Below are 17,137 nucleotides of genomic sequence, written 5' to 3' on the forward strand. Positions count from 1 at the left end.
ATATGAATAGTGGAATGGACGCAAACAGTCGAGAATGCCCATAACTGTGTGATACGCACCGTGAGTGCAGTCAGTCACTTCCGCGGAGCATGTTGGAGCAAGTGTGGAACAGTTTTAGTAAAACAAACATGAACGTTAATAGGGCAGAAGCCAGATATATCGATTGGAAGATCCTAGCGAAGTGCAGTTAATACACGAAGAGACCACCTACAAAGTCCTGCTCCGATCATTTCTTGAATACTGTTTAACCGTCTGGCACCCATCTCAAGATCGATGAATGCAGGAGACAGAGGGGACTCAGAGAAGGCTGCTTAGTATAACCGCAGTGGGAATGTCACAGATATCGTCAATAAATAAAATTACAGTGGATTACGCTACGCGAAAAGCATCGTGCAGCATGGACACATTATCTCACAAAGCACCCAGCGGCTACGACCCGAAGCGAGTAACGAAACATACAGCGTTCTGCAACATACAGCTCACGTAAGGAACACGTGGGGTTGCTAGAGGAAGTCGCGTTTATATCACAGACGGGGAAGAGAAAGTAAATGAAGGTGATGTGGGAAATACGGCACTGAGAGAAGAAGCTGACAAAGCACTGAAAGATGTAACTGAAAACAAGGCTTATGGAGTGGACGACATTCTCTCTGACTTATTGAGTTCCTTGGAAGAGCCAGCCGCGACGAAACTATTCCACCTAGTGAGTAAGATATATGAGACAGCCGAAATACTCTCAGACTTCAAAAAATGGTTCAAATGGCTCTGAGCACTATGGGACTCAACTGCTGTGGTCATAAGTCCCCTAGAACTTAGAACTACTTAAACCTAACTAACCTAAGGACAGCACACAACACCCAGCCATCACGAGGCAGAGAAAATCCCTGACCCCGCCGGGAATCGAACCCGGGAACCCGGGCGTGGGAAGCGAGAACGCTACCGCACGACCACGAGATGCGGGCTCTCAGACTTCAAGAGGAATGTAATAATTCCATAAGAATTCTTTTCGAGAAAGAGCTAACAGACACAATTTTTGGTTCATTTACTTAAATAAGCCCGGATCAGGCTGCTGTATTAAATTATTTAATAAAGCAGCCTGCTCCGGGCTATCATACCAATACAAAAAAAAAACATATAATAAAAAATATAGATTTTATAGCTGCCCTGTACAGTGTTGGCTTGTGCTGCGGCCTTCCTGCGGCAAAGAGGAGTGTGAGCTAATGCGACGCAGTATTTCCTTCGTTTGTTAGTCTACTGTTCACATCAAAATTTAAGTATCTGTTAACTTTGATCATCTGAAATCTCTGTCTGCTTTCCGTGTGCTCAGCTACGTCTATCGGTACAGCCCCTTTTATCTTGACAACCACTACTGATAAACTTGTAATTTACTATACACTTAAAAGTTGCATCACAATCAACTGTGTTGTCAAGCAGAAACAAGATGAAAGTCAAAAGAAAACTCATTTCGGTCTAACGATAGATGTGTCGATCCTGGTATTGTCTGTGATTTGAAATGTCTTCTGCACACATTGCTGATGCATCTCTGACGTTCGTTGACGAAATACATTACAATGACAGTGACTGTGATAATTTGATGTTGATAAAACAGTAGAAAAATTATTTGAAAGAATTACAGACATACTGCTATTGGAAGACAGATTCATAACTACTGATATTCCTAATGTTTATGTACCATCTGTTTTATAGTATTAAATTGAAGTTCCAGTATAAATGAAATTTCTTCCGCGATGGGCGAATATTTCCATTTCATGCAAAACGTCCATTTCCCATAACTACTCCGAAGTGTACAGTACTCTAAGATTTTTGTCTATTTCAAAACTGTGCAGTCCACTCAGTTTAATCATGGGATCATTTTCATACGACAGCGAAACTTGGAATGTATTCTAAAGTGTTAATACAGAACCCATTTACGCTGGAAGAAAATAAGTTCCAATTTTGGCCACCAGTTGTAAATCCGGCAACGCAAGAAACAATCATGGAAATGTTTCCATATCTAACTGATTAGGAATGGGACCTGGGCAGAACAGGTCAAAAAAGTGAGAAAGGCATAACGTTGATATTATTAACTGCCGCTGGCGTAGTTTGTTCAATATGAGCAACGGAGACGTCGACGACTAACTGCAGAGCGCACGATTTGCACCCGGTGGCAAAAACTGGGACTTTTTTCAGCATAAATCGGTTCCGTATTAGCGCACTAGCATGTATGCCAAGTTTCGCTGTCATACGATAATTAAAGCCCACACTGTACCTCTGTGAGTAGCTGCACTGTAATTACAATTACCGGCATTTGGAATGAAGCCTATGTAAGTCGTTCTTACACAGACGATGCTGCCGACGGTTACGATGTAATAGTGATGTCGACCTGTCGCGAAAGACAGCAGATATGTGCGATTGCAGTCTTTCTCGGCGTATTCCACTGGTGAATTCTTCTCGGGTTATCAGCCGAGTGGTGGCGTCGTCTTGTCGCAACGTTTCAATGAGTTTCGTACCCATCATCTTCTGGCGATGACACGACGCCACCACTCGGCTGATAGCCCGAGAAGAATTCATCAGACAGCAGATACTCCTTAATAGCATCACTCCGGATCATCATAACGACATCTTTATTACCAGTGATCCATTTTCAGTCATGATCATGGGGATCATGGGGAGAAGAGGAGTTTGTGGCACAACTTGACTAGAAGAAGGGATCGGTTGGTATGACATGTTATGAGGCATCAAGGGATCACAAATTTATCATTGGAGGGCAGCGTGGAGGGTAAAAATCGTAGAGGGACACCAAGAGATGAATACACTAAGCAGATTCAGAAGCATGTAGGTTGCAGTAGGTACTGGGAGATGAAGGAGCTTGCACAGGATAGAGTAGCATGGACAGCTGCATCAAACCAGTCTTAGGACTGAAGACCACAACAACAACAACAACAACAACATGCTTTAACGTTTATCTTTTTATTGTGACTACGGCGCATTGTCATACCAGCTCCCTGAGCTGAGGTTCCCAGAATGATCTGAGGACGTTATTTAGTAATACATATTGCGAAATGCTCATCAGAGTACAGGAGAGTTCGATAGTTATCTTACTCTAGTTTCATACTTCTAGATTCGAAAGAAAGCAGTTCGTAGATAGCAGTTTGTTAAATGCACTAGGTGTACGACTTCTGTTTCTAAAAATTTGCGCCAAAACAACGTTGCTCTACTATCCTCTTGACATCAACTTCTTTTGAGACAGTGTTAATTGCAATGCGTTTCTATTGGTTTTGCGTGAGTTTAGCCTTAAGATGGAAGCCGATATTTATCTTGAATCTACCGGTGCTGCTTTAGAAGTTAATAAAAATCAAAGTGTACGACGTGTGTTGTACCTTACTAGAAAACACTGTGACACCGGTACTCACTTCCTTCTTAGGGGTCAAACGACACTGTAATGCAAAACTTAGCCAACAGATGGAGGATGATTTTAGATTTTGCCTTCATTGAACCCGAAGATCACGAGCCATGTAATGATACCAAAAGAACCACCTGTATCAAAATACACTGCCGGAAAAAAAATTAGTACACCACGAGAGACGACGTGAATTTTTATTCAATGATGGCATATGTCACCTGGAGGATAACAGATGTACTGCTAATGGTTTCAACGTCGTCCGCCAACGGACACCATAGTGGCAAACCTACCAGGGCGCAATCTGCGTCTACCCTTCAGCAGGCAATGCTCACAGCTGGAAGGCTCATTGCGGTGCAAACGTATGAAGCAAGAAGGGAACCATGCCATGGGGACGTACTCGTGCCTATTGCAGCCAACTGTTTAACAGATGTCAGAGTGTTGCCTTCCCAGTAGCGGAATGGTCCTGTCGGAGAACTGCCACACAAGTTCGACGAGCTGCGTCAGTTGTGTAAGATGCTGGTAACAGCGGTCACGTGGACATCCTAATACCCGCAGACGGGGATCTGAACGCCCACACAGCCCGCCAGGACAGCAGTGGCAAACAGTACAGCTACGACAGTGGCGAGACGACGGCTTGTGAGCCCAGACATGTCAACACCAACTGTTGCGGTCCGGTTGTTAGCAGTGGGACCACGGACGAGCACACTTCCAGCCTATCTTCCACTCACACCACGGCATCGACGGGCGCTGCTCAACTGGTGCCGCCAGAGGATCACCTGGAAGAAGTCGCCGTGGACTTCATCGATGAAAGCTGATTGTGCCTGCTGCCAAGTGATGGTCGTTTGCGCTTGCGACGTGGACCTATTGAGCACCGTCTCTTAGAGTGCATTCGTCCAAGACTCAGTGGCCCTACCGAAGGACTTACAGACCGGGATGTGATAAGCTGCAAATCTCGTTGACCTTTGGTGTTTCTTGGGGAGGCGCTGACCAGCGCTCGGTACGAGCAGAATGCTGTTAGACGCGTTCTTTTGCCTTTCTTGCGACAGAATTGTGATGTGTTGCTCCAACAGGATAATGCTCGCCCACCGACTGCTCTTGAAACTCAACATACTCTGAAAGACATGCAGCAGCTTTCCTGGCGAGCATTATCTCCTGACTTTTCTCCAGTCGAGTACGTGTGGGATATGACGCGACGAGAAGTGACACGTGCGACTCGTCAACCAACAACTCTTACAGAACAACGTGAACAGGTCGAGCAGGTGCGGCATACCGTACCTCAGGACAGTATTCACCTTCTGTACGACCGACTGGATGACAGAGTCACCGCCCACTTTGCCGCCCGTGCAGGCTACACTACGTACTAATACGAGTGTTTCAGCATGGTTCGATACCTGCTACTTCGGAACCCCCTTGTGCTATTGATCTATAAGTGTAAGTATTTCGTGTACACCATGTGCACTGTTCAAACAATAAATCTCGAGTAAACTGGGAACCTCTGAAAGGCTGTACTTTTACTTTTATTTCTCGTGGGGTAGGTCTACAGTGGGGTGTTTTCCTAATTCTTTTGAATAGCGTAATATAAATGTAAGAAAATGAAACAGCTACAGCCATCCTTACGATATCATTTATTGTATGACTACGAGTTTCTATGCTTCAGTGCACCATCTTCAGCCCTTAACTGATCCTGAGGGGGTTACCACTATTCGCATACACAATGCGACAGTGGCCGACATCTGTAATATGCTTTTCTCAGACTACCTGTAACAGCGATCTTGTCTCTCCAACCATCAATTATCAGCTGACCAATCATGAATCAGGTGATAGTTGATGGCTCTAGAGACAATATCACGGTTACAGGTGGTCTACGAAAAGCAGTTATAGACGCGGCCACTAATGCATCGTGTATACGAATGGTGAAAAACAATTACGCAGGCCGAAGATGGAAAAACTTTTTTGCTGGAAATTCTCATGTTTTTTAGGGTGGTAAGTCCAAATATGATACTTAAAAACTGTATCACCCGCCATTTCTTGACAGTTTAGAGTTAAATTTATTAAATTAACCGAATTTTTAAAGAGTTTAACAGCTTTTATGCAAAGAAAATAATTTAAAAAGGAGGTTACTGAATTTAGATGACATTGGTAGCACTGCTGAAAAACATTTGCTGGCAAAAAAGGTCGATTCTCTTTTTGTGTTAAAAGATGTAGTTTTTTTTACTGTCAACTTAGCCTCACTTTCCCATTTCCTGTGCATGTGCTCAGTCCAATGTCTAATCGTGGTTGTAAAATCTCTGCTGACAGTTTTTGTTATATTGGTGGTGAATTTATGATTAAAAGACACCAAAGAAACATTACAGACTTTGTGAAAAAGGATTCTCTACCATACTTCGGATCTAAACTTGGTGGTCAAGACAAATCTTGGTCGCCGCATAAGGTATGTTATTTGTGTGTTGAAGATCTGAGGAAATGGTCCAGAAAGGAGAAAAAGCATTTAGATTTGTTGTTTTTCTATGATATGGAGGGAGCCAAGAAATCATTCCGATGATTGCTAATTTTGCAGTGTAGATATTACTGGTCATAATTCGAAAAACAGTAAGATAAGAAGCTACCCTAACCTTCTGTCCGCCATCCGACCAGTAGGGCACGGTGTAGATTTCCGGTTCCTGAACCACCAGGTGATTTAAATCCTAATCTGATTTAGATGAAGCAGATGATGATGAAATCCGTTGTAATACAGAAAGCCTTGAGCCCAGATTGTTTAGTCAGACCGAGCTTAACGATTTGCTTAGGGATCTGGGCTTAACGAAAGAAAAATGTGAATTGCTTGGCTCTAAATTAAAAGAGAAGAACATATTGGCAGTTTGAAACAGCGTATACACGTATAGAAAGAGAGAGTAGTGATTTTCCAAGTTTCTCCACCAAGAAGGTGATTTAGTGTACCGCTCAGACATTCCCAGTCTGATGAATGAGTTTGGTATTGAATACAAAAAGGAAGACTAGAGGCTGTATATTGATTCATCCAAAACTAGTTTAAAGGCTGTTTTACTACACAATGGTAACATGTATGCATCTACATCTGTTAGACATTCTGTGTATGTGAAAGAAAGCTATGGAAACCTAGAAATAGTGCTAATTAAAATAGAGTATTCTGCTCATGGTTGGATATGTGACGACCTAAAAGTATCACACATGCTCCTTGGTCAGCAAGGTGCCTTTACCAAATTTCCATGTTTCTTGTGTGAATGAGCCAGTAGGGCTAGGGACCAACACTGGTGCAGAAAGAACTGGTCTGTGAGGGAGTCTTTAAAAACTGGCGAGAAGTACATTCTACGCAAAAACCTTGGAGATCCAAAAAACGTACTCCTACCACCTCTACATCTAAAGTTAGGCGTTATGAAACAGTTTGTAAAGCTTTTTCCTAAAGATGGGCCATGTTTTAAGTATCTATTCCAAACGTTTCCACAACTTGCATAAGCTAAACTAAAAGAAGGCGTCTTTGTCGGACCAGACATTACAAAATTGATGTTTGATGTTAACTTTGAATCCACAATGACCTTAAATGAGAAAGAAGCATCGATATCATTCAAGCAAGTCGTTACAAAATTCTAAGAACATGAGAAACACCCAGAATATGTTTGTATTGTAGCTACAATGTTAAAGAAGTTTAAAACTTTAGGATGTTTAGTGAGGCTGAAAGTTCATTTTTTTTGAACAGTCGCCTTGATTACTTCCCGGAGAATATGGGAGATGTTAGTGAGGAGCAAGGAGAGTGTTTTCACCAGGACATTAAAGTGATGGAAAACCGCTACCAAGGCCGCTGATTACTGTTGGTCACTTCACTTCACCGAGCAGTTCAGCAAGCGACTCGTCGTAGAAAAAGCTATACAAGGAGCTTCAGTGAAAAAAGAGAAAGAAAATGCAAACCAATTCTAACTGACAAATGAAACCTCTATTAAACCATATCATTGTTTTAAGTAGCTTACTGTAGAACCATACTTGTGTTGTAACAAATTTCATTAATTTCCCTGTTTACCGTATAGCATAGGACTTTTACACTATATAATAAAAAGTATATTGCTCGAAAACTATGGGTGATACAAAAAAACAATGGCTAGGATTGAATTCAGCTCCTAAAAATTTATAAAGGTCAGCTATCAAAGTAAAAAAAGTTTTTTAAAGAAATTTTTCGTTAGCCTGTGTTATTGATGTCGGTCAGTGATGCATCGTGTATATGGATGGTGCTAACTCCTTCAGCATGAGTATGGCCTGAAGATGGTGCACTGAAGCACCGAAACTTTTAACCATACAACAAATGACTTCATAAAGGCGGCTGTAGGTGTTTCATTTCCTTACATAAGTGAACGGCCGAAGTCCGGCAGACTTCCACTGAAGGATGCACGTGCAAACAAAGCGTAATAAAAATGTTAGGTCCTGGTTGTCAGTCAGTCCATGTGACGGACAGTATCGCGGTTCGCTGAGGGGTCTCGGCCAGGCTGTGTGTGGAAGCCGCGTTCGCGGCCCCTGGCTGCGGGCCGGCCTGCCGAGAGGCGACGCGTCGCGGACTCGGAGGCGCGGATCTGCCTTCCGGAGCGGCGGCGGCGGCGGCGGCGGCGGCGAGAGGCGGGCCCGCGTCCCGGAGCTATCGATCCCGCCCCCGCCGCCCCCGCCGCCCCCGCCGCCCCCACCGCCCCCGCCGCCCCCACCCCCACGTCGCTACAAGTTGGTCGCCGCACCTCCTGCCCTCCTCCCTCTCAGGCCTGGACGCAGACCTCGGCGGCGGCAGCGGGGGCCGGTGGCCGGTGTCTCTGCCGGCGCCCGCAGGCCTAGCGCTGCTGGAGCGGCCTAGTAAAGTTCCATTCCAGGCGGGGTTCAATCTGGCAGGACCAGAGTCTTCCACGGAATTCCAAAAATCTATTTCTAAGGTTTGGTGGTGGCTTCAAATCGCAAATCGCGTGGAACTAAAGGCAATAACAGGTGGACCATTTTAATAATTCAGCACGTACCGAAAAAAAACAGACTGCATAATTCACAAACGTTTTTCCATACAAAAACACATAAGTTAGTATATTTATGGAGCTGTACTCTTACTAACAAAATATCCATCTACGAAAGAATACATAACATCTTTCTTTCTTTCTTTCTTTCTTTCTTTCTCGGGGCCTTTGTCCCGCTCCAACGCTGTGTCGGCTTTGTTATTACGGATGTGTCAGCGTTAACTGCGAGGGGTGGCCGCATGCCCTCCCTGACGCCACCCTGAACCTCCCAGGACGCAAGCAGTGTACCCCAGCTGTCTGCGTCTAGTGTAAGTCATGAAATAGTGCGGACGTTGTCAAATGTCTGTGAGTCGTGTAACGGAGGCGGAACTTGGGGACCAGCCCGGTATTCACCTAGCGGAATGTGGAAAACCGTCTAAAAACCACATCCAGGCTGGCCGGAATACCAGCCCTCGTCGGTTAATCCGCTAGGCGGATTCGATCTGTGACCGGCGCGCCTACCCAAGAAGCAGCGCATTAGCGCTCTCGGCTACCCTGGCGGTTGAAAGAATACATAACGTCTCAACTAGAAAATCCATGAAAAATAGCAAGAAACAGTAGTTATGATATCAACTTAGCCGACAAAGTATATAATCATACTACACTCCTGGAAATGGAAAAAAGAACACATTGACACCGGTGTGTCAGACCCACCATACTTGCTCCGGACACTGCGAGAGGGCTGTACAAGCAATGATCACACGCACGGCACAGCGGACACGCCAGGAACCGCGGTGTTGGCCGTCGAATGGCGCTAGCTGCGCAGCATTTGTGCACCGCCGCCGTCAGTGTCAGCCAGTTTGCCGTGGCATACGGAGCTCCATCGCAGTCTTTAACACTGGTAGCATGCCGCGACAGCGTGGACGTGAACCGTATGTGCAGTTGACGGACATTGAGCGAGGGCGTATAGTGGGCATGCGGGAGGCCGGGTGGACGTACCGCCGAATTGCTCAACACGTGGGGCGTGAGGTCTCCACAGTACATCGATGTTGTCGCCAGTGGTCGGCGGAAGATGCACGTGCCCGTCGACCTGGGACCGGACCGCAGCGACGCACGGATGCACGCCAAGGCCGTGGGATCCTACGCAGTGCCGTAGGGGACCGCACCGCCACTTCCCAGCAAATTAGGGACACTGTTGCTCCTGGGGTATCGGCGAGGACCATTCGCAACCGTCTCCATGAAGCTGGGCTACGGTCCCGCACACCGTTAGGCCGTCTTCCGCTCACACCCCAACATCGTGCAGCCCGCCTCCAGTGGTGTCGCGACAGGCGTGAATGGAGGGACGAATGGAGACGTGTCGTCTTCAGCGATGAGAGTCGCTTCTGCCTTGGTGCCAATGATGGTCGTATGCGTGTTTGGCGCCGTGCAGGTGAACGCCACAATCAGGACTGCATACGACCGAGGCACACAGGGCCAACACCCGGCATCATGGTGTGGGGAGCGATCTCCTACACTGGCCGTCCATCACTGGTGATCGTCGAGGGGACACTGAATAGTGCACGGTACATCGAAACCGTCATCGAACCCATCGTTCTGCCATTCCTAGACCGGCAAGGGAACTTGCTGTTCCAACAGGACAATGCACGTCCGCATGTATCCCGTGCCACCCAACGTGCTCTAGAAGGTGTAAGTCAACTACCCTGGCCATCAAGATCTCCGGATCTGTCCCCCATTGAGCATGTTTGGGACTGGACGAAGCGTCGTCTCACGCGGTCTGCACGTCCAGCACGAACGTTGGTCCAACTGAGGCGCCAGGTGGAAATGGCATGGCAAGCCGTTCCACAGGACTACATCCAGCATCTCTACGATCGTCTCCATGGGAGAATAGCAGCCTGCATTGCTGCGAAAGGGTGATATACACTGTACTAGTGCCGACATTGTGCATGCTCTGTTGCCTGTGTCTATGTGCCTGTGGTTCTGTCAGTGTGATTATGTGATGTATCTGACCCCAGGAATGTGTCAATAAAGTTTCCCCTTCCTGGGACAATGAATTCACGGTGTTCTTATTTCAATTTCCAGGAGTGTATTAAGCTACACGCCAATGAAAATAAAATGACACCATTACCCTATCAAATAGCAGGTCTACAACTTTGCTTCCACCTTTTTGCAGTAATTGGCATTAGCTGCTGGTGGTGGTTAACAGATGGTAGGCTGTAAGCACCACATAGTAAGCTTACGCATTTGTAAATATTTGTGGATTTGAGATTGCATCGTAAAGCTATTCTCGATTGAATACGTTAACTTAAGAGCCGAATTTTTGTCATTTATGGGAAGTTTTAATCTTCTGCTTCAATATGGACAAATCTGCGGCTGAGTCTCATACAATGCTGCGTAAGACATGTGTTGAGGCACCTACTAGTGGAAGAACGTGCAGAGAATGGTTTCGACGCTGCAGTAACGGTGATTTTGACGTCGCAGACCCGCATGGCTATGGAAAAGCTTTTCGAGACTGCTGAAGCCGACAGAAACAGTCACAACAGATCGTTGTCGAAAGCAGTCGATGCGTTTGAGCCGAGCACTGAAAGACAAAAGGCCACAATACAGCAACAGACACGAAAAGGTGACTTTGTAGCATGACAATGCTCGACTCCCTGTCGGAAAACACATTACAGCGTACCTGGAAGGGTTGAAATTGGAAGTCTTACCCCTACCCCTAGTATTCTCCAAACATTGCTCCCTCTAAGTACCACCATTTTTTCTATCAGTGACAAACGGCCAGTCCAACGAACACCTCCGGTCATAAGAACAAATGCAAATGCGATCGTTTCATGGATTTCGTCAAAAGACGCCCATTTCTTCTGCCGGGCAATTCGTGTTTCGGGAAAGACGGGAGAAAGTAGAGGTCAGCGATGAATTGAAATTTTTTTGATGTTTTTCACAATAAAGCCTCGAACCTCGAAAAAAACTATGTAAATTAAGTTGTAGAACTAATAGGACATGGTAACCAGAAAAACCAGTTCACTTTCGTATTTTGTTAGGAAATATTTATGAAAAAATCAAACATGTATTTCGAAACACCAAACTGATAAGCTTCACAACACACGAGACACGACGATCACGAATTTGTTATTCCCTAGAACAATCCTGTGTTTACGTGGCAGTTTATGGCCGAACTATCAAGTAACCTATTTTCTAACTTAATATGCAAATCGCAATAATCAGTAACGTCCATTCGTTGGCGCAGCGTGAAAACTACAAACAATATTTACTGCTACCTATGATTCCCCTGCTAATTACTTCTTCATCTCCTTTCCCTTAATAAGGCGAGGGAAACAGGTTATTTCAGCAGGCTTGGGGGCACGTTGTAGCTGACTCGCGGCAGGAAAGTTAACTTAAGATGATTCAAATGGTTCAAATGGCTCTGAGCACTATGGGACTTAACATCTGTGGTCATCAGTCCCCTAGAACTTAGAACTAGTTACACCTAACTAACCTAAGGACATCACACACACCCATGCCCGAGGCAGGATTCGAACCTGCGACCGTAGCAGAATTGAAGATGACAAGAGTGTTTTAAAGTTGGTGTTGGCGAAAGACATCTCCGGGCAGGTACAGAAGAGAGAATGGCATTCTGCCACGTCCGCACATTAGGAGCATCGAAGAGGCCAGGCTACATAACATGACGGGTGCATTTTGCAAAAAAAGGGAAAAGTATCGTTTTTACAAGGTACATTCAATAAGTAATGCTACACATTTTTTTTCTGAAAGCAGATTGGTTTCATTCAAGACTACATTTTTTTCTCTAATCTCACTGGTTAGATGTGTTTCAAATAGCTCTGAGTTCTATGGGACTCAACTTCCGTGGTCATCAGTCCCCTAGAACTTAGAACTAGTTACACCTAACTAACCTAAGGACATCACACACATCCATGCCTGAGGCATGATTCGAACCTGAGACCGTAGGGTTAGATGTGGCCCGCCACGAATTCCTCCCCTGTGCCAACCTCTTCATCTCTGACTAGTAACCTAGGTCCTCAATTATTTGCATGATGGATTGAAATCTATGTCTTTCTCTACAGTTTTTACCCTCAGAAGCTCCCTCTAGGACCGTGGAACTTATTCTGTGATGTCTTAACAGATGTCCTATCATCCTGTCCCTTCATATTGTCAGAGTTTTCCATATATTCCTTTCCTCCCCGATTCTCCGGAGAACATTCTCATTCCTTACCTTATTAGTCCACCTAATTTCCAACATTCTTCTGTAGCACTGTATCTCGGATGCTTCGATTGTCTCCTTACCCGGTTTTCTCACAGCCCAAGTTTCACTACCATACAATCATATGCTCGAAACGTACATTCTCAAAAATTTCTTCCCCAAAGTAAGGCCTATGTTTATACTAGCAGCATTCTCGTGACCACGAATGCCCATTTTTGCCAGTGCTGACCTGCGTTTTAAGTCCTTCGTGCTCCATCCATCACGGGTTATTTTGCTACCTTGGTAGCAGAGTTAACTTCATCTACTTCGCGATCACCAATCCCGATGCTAGGTTTTTGGCTGTTTTCATTTGTGCTACTTATTACGTTCGTCTTTCTTCGATTTACTCTCAATCCATATTCTGTACTCCATCAGACTGTCTATTCCATTCAACAGATCCTGTAATTCTTCTCCACTTTCACTCAGGAAAGCAATGTCATCAGCGAATCTTATCATTGATATCCCTCACCTTGAATTTTAATCCCTCCCCATGAACCTTTCTTTTATTTCCGTCATTGCCTCTTCGATGTACACATTGAACAGTAGGAGCGAAAGACTACATCCCTGTTTTACAACCTTTTTTATCCGGGTACTTCGTTCTTGGTCTTCCATTCTTATTGTTCCCTCTTCGCTCTTGTACTTATTGTATAATACCCGTCTTTCCCTATAGTTTATCCCTATTTTTCTCAGGATTTCGAACATATGGCACCATTTTACATTGTAGAATGTTTTTTCTAGGTCGACAAATCCTATGAACATGTCTTGAATTTTCTTTAGTCTTGCTTCCATTGTTAACCACACGGTCAGAATTGCCTTTCTGGTGCCTTTACCTTTCCTAAAGGCAAACTGATCGTCATCTAACACATCCTGAATTTCCTTTCCCATTATTCTATATATTATTTTTGACAGCAAATTGGATGATAAGCTGTTAAGCCTTTTGTGTGATAATTCTGGCAGTTGAGGCTCTTGCCATCTTTGGAATCGTGTGGATAAGGTTTTTTGGAAAGTCAGACGGTATGTCGCCAGACTCATACGTTCCACACACCAACGTGAGTAGTCATTTTGTTGCCACTTCCCCAAAGATTTTAGAAGTTCTAATGGATAGTTATCTATCTCTTCTGCCTTATTCGATTTTAGTCTTCCAAAGCTCTTTTAAATTCTGATTCTAGTACTGGATTCCTATCTCTTCTACATCGACTTCTGTTTCTTCTTCTATCACGTTATCAGACAAATCGTGCCCCCTCATAGAGGCCTTCAGAATACTTTTTCCGCCTATCCGCTCCGCTCTCTCTCCATTTAACAGTGGAGTTCCCATTACACTCTTAACACTACCGCTCTTGCTTTTAATTTTACTGAGGATCATTCTGACTTTTCTGTATGCTGGGTCAGTCCTTTCAACAATCATTTCTTTTTCGAATTCTTCATATTTTTCATGCAGCCATTTAATCTTAGCTTCCCTGCACCACCTGTTTATTTCATTTCTAAGTGACATCTATTTCTGTATCCCTGAATTTCCATTAACGTTTTTGTATTTCATTCTTCCATGGACCAACTAAAATATTTCTTCGGTTATTCATGGTTTCTTTGCACTTACCTTCTTTGTATCTACGTTTTTCTTTCCGATTTCTGTGATAGTCCTTTTTAGAGATGTACATCCTCTTCAACTAAACTGCCTACTGAACTACTTCTTATCGTAGTATCTATAGACTCAGAGAACTTCAAATGTTTGTCTGTTTATTCATTATTATTTCCGTATCTCACTTCTCCGCACACTAGTTCCTCCTGACTAGCCTCTCGAACTTCGGCCTCCTCTTTGTAACTACTGAATTGTAATCTGAAGCCGTATCTTCTCCTGCGTGCGCCTTACATACCAGTATCTGTTTCCGGAATCTCCACCTGACCATGATGTAATATAAGTGAATCTTTCCCGTATCTCTCGACTTTCCAAAAGTATACCTCCTCCCCCCCTGTGATTCTTGAGCAGAGTGTTCTCTGTTAGTAGCTGATATTTATTGCAGAACTCAATTAGTCTTTCTCATTCCTTGTCCCATCCACATTCTTTGGTAACTATTCCTTCTACTCCTTCCCCCACAACCGCATTCCAGTCCCCCGCGACTGTTAGATTTTCCTCTCCATTTACGTATGTTCAGTATCCTCATATATTCTCTCTCTCTCTCTCTCACTCCATCTTCGGATTGTGACGTCGGTATGTATACCTGGACTATCGTTGTAGGTGTAGCTTTGCTGTCGCTTCTGATGAACTGTTCACATTAATTCACTTTCTGTCCACCTTTCTATTCATAACGAATCCTGCTCCTGTTATACCATTTTTTGCTTCTGTTGATATTACCCTGCCGGCTGGTGTAGCCGTGCGGTTCTAGGCGCTTCAGTCTGGAACCGCGTGACCGCTACGGTCGCAGGTTCGAATCCTGCCTCGGGCATGGATGTGTGTGATTTCCTTAGGTTAGTTAGGTTTAAGTAGTTCTAAGTTCTAGGGGACTGATGACCATAGATGTTAAGTCCCATAGTGCTCAGAGCCATTTGAACCATTTGACATTACCCTGTACTCATCTGACCAGAAATCGTTTGGTTCTTTCCATTTCACTTTACTGACCCCTGATATATCTAGGCTGAGCCTTTGCATTTACCTTTTCAGATTTTGTAGCAACCTATGCCAGCTAACATCCCAAAGATTTCTGGCCTCACATGCGGTTCCCCTTCATCGCAATGTCTTCACTCAAACTCGCCTAGGGGTTGAACCGCACGTGTCGTATTACACGCCCTAAATTAGACACTAGTGACCCTTTGGTTAAATTGTCTGCCTGATGGTAAGTTTGCGAAATACAAAGTTAATATAACATATAATAAGAGTAATAATAATATCGTAAACTAAATTAACGACCCATAAATGATGTAGGCCACACAGCTTCAATTTGGTTAGAATAATATTTGTTCAGAAAGCAAACTAACAGCGAAAGTGTTCGTATTTGGAGTTACTGTCACACTCGAGTGCTTATCTATTTGACACAGTTCGATCATTCACAATCTCATTGCGAAACACGACACTCCTCCTTGTCATTTACACGAAATGTTAGCGTTCACATCGTGCGCGCGGCTGCTCACCGCTCAAAGAAAGTCCCGCGATACCACACAACGCGAAATTTTCTAAGTCGTTACACTTCCTAGCTACCTAAAGACCGACCGTTCGCTTTCGCGACTCCATCCAAACTGTCCCTCTCTGCCCGTCCCCGGCCGCGTTTCCCGCGCTCTGAATATCCTCGCTCAACTGACTAGGGCAGTTCCCTTTCCTGAAGCCGTCCATCTGATTGGCTACAGCTTGTTCTATTTTATTTTGCATTTTAACATATTGAAATAATGAAAGCCTGGCCAATTTCTCTTTGTAAATAAAATAACAACAATACCCATTACATAATAAACGTAAAATTCTTGTACATAAAACCAACACAATTTCCTTCTTAACTTTGAAGGTCATGGCCAGTAGCTTTGCACCAATGTGGTTTCCTGATAAATAAATAAAGTAACTAATATAAACTAAACTTAACAACAAATATTCTATTACCTAATTCAATAATAAAGTGTCATGCTGTCATCGTTCAATGTGTTTTGTGTGGAGGAAATGATGATCTGATGCTTAACTGAAAATACTGATGATTTAAATTTATTATAGGTTTTTAGCAATTAAAGTTACAGAGTTAATATTTACAAAATTTGCCATTTTAATTATGCTCTTCTATATGAAATATCGGTCGTTAATGTCGACCAAAGCGGTCAGATGTTACAAAACTTGTTAATTTCACTTTAACAGTAAATCCTAAGCTATTGTATATATGATCAACATTCAAGTTTTATTGGAATCACCACTAAAATGTATGGAGGATGGCAGATTAAAATTACTGTGGCTTCATTCCCTGAACTACTACAGAATGAAATAGTTTCCATAAATGTTTCCCTTTTTGGCCGACCTTAGATCCACCATATTTAACACTGCTACGCCCCACTGGCGACAAACGCCTTCTACTTGGTTTTCTTATGACGTAGGTTCTCGTCCGTCTCACTCGCACACTACAGCGCTTAGACCTCCATAGACAATAAACCGCTGTCAGTTTCCCCTATCTCGTGGTGAATCTGCGCCCTTTATGGCACGCGGTCCTGGAGGACAGGGTTCATTCCACTATTCATGTAGGCTGACTCTTTCAGCCATATATTACAGATGAGAGCGCTATGCTCGCTAACTCACACCAACCACGTTTAAACTTCCAATATTCCACGCTCCGAGTCGTAGAACGTTTTCCTTTTTTTGATTACTCTATCTTTTTCTAACGGTCACTTCCCCTGGGCAGTCCGCTCCCAAAGATCTGGATCTGGGGAATTAGTCCAGACTCTTTTACCAACTCAGAGACCATTACAGGCCACATATCCAGTGGATACTCGTTAAGTGTCTTTAATGCAGTTGCCGGCCGGAGTGGCCGAGCGGTTCTAGGCGCTACAGTC

General features: G+C 44.2%; 1 protein-coding gene across 1 annotated transcript in view; it reads right to left on the bottom strand.

The window, feature by feature from the left end:
* LOC124606617 (dipeptidase 1-like) overlaps positions 1-17,137 on the bottom strand; it is a 1,437,429-nt gene that overhangs the window by 1,241,867 nt on the left and 178,425 nt on the right. The gene's annotated exons all lie outside the window — the stretch shown is intronic.

The sequence above is a fragment of the Schistocerca americana genome, chromosome 3, assembly GCF_021461395.2.
Source record: "Schistocerca americana isolate TAMUIC-IGC-003095 chromosome 3, iqSchAmer2.1, whole genome shotgun sequence".
Taxonomy (NCBI): Eukaryota; Metazoa; Arthropoda; class Insecta; order Orthoptera; family Acrididae; genus Schistocerca; species Schistocerca americana.